At 38.7% G+C, this 2411-nt stretch overlaps 1 pseudogene; it reads right to left on the minus strand.

Annotated features, from left to right (window-relative positions):
- Positions 1 to 528: 528 nt before the first annotated feature.
- Positions 529 to 644, minus strand: LOC120607791 (uncharacterized; annotated as a pseudogene).
- Positions 645 to 2411: the final 1767 nt, after the last annotated feature.

The following is a 2411-nucleotide window of genomic DNA, read 5'->3' on the forward strand; positions in this document are numbered from 1 at the left end:
AATTATTTTTATAGTCTTAGCATCTTATCTCTTGATATTTTGATTGTGTGTCCTTGGCTTTCCTGTCCTCTAAATAGGGCATTTGATCCTTTTCTTTATTCACTTTGTTTATTCCTTTGTTTATTTTAATTAGTTATAATATACTTCTCATCTCAGATAATGTGTTCTTCACTACAGACTGGTTCTCTTTATAATTTCCATTTTCATGTTTTTTTTTTTTTATCTCTTTGCTGAATTTATCTACACTTCCAAAAAGTTCATTGAGCATCTTTGTAACCAGTGGTTTGAACTCTGCATCTGTTAGATTACTTGACTCCATTATATCTGGATCTCTGTTCTGTTCTCTCATATGGTTTCTGCATCTTTGTCTTTCCATTTTGGCTGCCTTTCCATGCCTCTTTCTATGTACTAAGCAAAGCTCTTAAGTCTCTTGGTCTTGTTGGTGTGGATTTATGAAGTAGTTGTCCAGTGGCACAGTCCTGTGAGGGGTTCAGCTGCAGACCAAATTTATTTATTTCTTATTATTTATGCCTACAGCACCTGGACTTCCTATGTGGTCTCCCATCCAAGTACTAACCAGGCTCAACTCTGCTTAGCTTCCGAAATCAGACATCAGGCTTGTTCAGGGTGGCATGGCTGTAGACCATGGACCGTGGCTCCACTGGGGCACAAACCCAGGACCTTCATGAGTGTAAAGCAGACATGCTAACTGCTACACTATGGAACCACATCTTGCAGGCCAAATTTAACCCAAGCCTCTACCCTTCTGGGGCCACCTGTTAACATTCAGCAAGTAATCCACAGATGCTATGCTTATAGTTGCCTCTAAAGGCCTCACCAGAAACTGAGGCCAGCTGGCTCCAGTGTGAATCTAGGCACTGCTCAGCAAGGAGCACCTGACTTCCTGAGGATATAACTGGATGTGGCTTAGACGGGGCTGTGAGTTGGGGGAGGCAGGGTTTCAGGGAATCCTCTCAGAGGAGAGACCTCAGTTATCCAGTTTGATGACTCCTTGGCTATAGCGGTGCTGTGTTCATGCACTAAGAGTGGGGAGGGCTCAACAGGGAACAATGGATACCACAAGCACTTCTGTACAGAGTGAGTCTCTCCTAGGCCCTCACTCCAACAATACCTCCCTGTAAGTCCCTGGTGGCCCTTGTGCGCAGCCAAATTGGCACTGGTGCTCAGAGCAAGCAGGTTCGTCACCTTGAAAATCCGCTCTCAGACACAGCCCCTTTAAGAGGTGTCTGCCGCTACCACTGCTGCAGCCTCTGTCTCCCTCAGCCACTCGAGACTGGGCAGCCCCGCATCTTTGTCCTGTCCTATCTTCTGCTGTTGCAGGGTGTTTTCTTGGATTTTTCCCTAGTTGTATGGCTTGTTTATCAAGATCCCAGGCGTTTTATTCTTACTGCTACTCCTTGTTTCTGTCACAACTTTGATTTGGTCTCCAGACAGAGCCTCTATCCTCTATACCATTTTTTTTTTCTGGCCACTTATTGAGATCTTTTAATGTGCTTATTTGCCATTTTTATTTCTTTGGGGAAGTGTGTGTTAAATCTTTTGCTTTTAAAAACTTTTTTTCTTATTTTTTTAGTGAGAGAATTCTTTATATATTTAGGATTCAAGTCCTTTATGTATTTTGTAAATATTTTCTCCCTGTCAGTGGAATTGTAAAATTCTTCATAATGTATTGTGAAAAGTAAAAAGCTTTACATTGAAGTCCGATGAAGTCCAATTTTCAACATTGAAATATTATTCATATCTTTTGTATCTTGTCTAAGAAATTTCTGACCAATTTAAGGTCACAGATGTTTTCTCCTATATTTTCTTCTAGAATTTTTATTGTTTTAAGTTTAACATATAGGTCTGTGATCCACTCCACAAGTTTTGTATATGGTACAAGGTAGATTGAGGTTCAATTTCACATATGGATATTCTATTGTTCTAGTACCATGTGTTGAAAGACTATACTTTCTCCATTGAAAGAGACTAACCTTTAAACCTTTAGTACCAGTTTCTAGCAATTCGATTATGATGTTCCTTAGTGTGATTTTCTTCATGTTTCTTCTGCTTGGCGTTTGTTTAGCTTTTTGGATATGTGAGTTTATAGTTCAAATTGAATTAGGAAACATTTAGGTCATTATTTCTGCACATTTTTTTTTATTCCCCTATCTCTCTCATATCCTACTGGGATTTCAATTATGTATGTGATGGATTGCTTGAAATTGTCTCATATCTTACAGAAGCTCTGTTTGTTTGTTTTGGCATTGTGAATAATTTCTATTGCTATGGCTTCATGTTCACTAATTTTTTTTTCTACTGTGTCTAATCTGCTCTTAATTTCCTCTAGTGTTTTTTTTTTTATCTTTAAAAATTCAGTTGTTTTTTTTAAATAGCTTTTATATTTTTCT

Source organism: Pteropus medius, unplaced genomic scaffold (genome assembly GCF_902729225.1).
Source record: "Pteropus medius unplaced genomic scaffold, Ma_sr-lr_union100, whole genome shotgun sequence".
Taxonomy (NCBI): Eukaryota; Metazoa; Chordata; class Mammalia; order Chiroptera; family Pteropodidae; genus Pteropus; species Pteropus medius.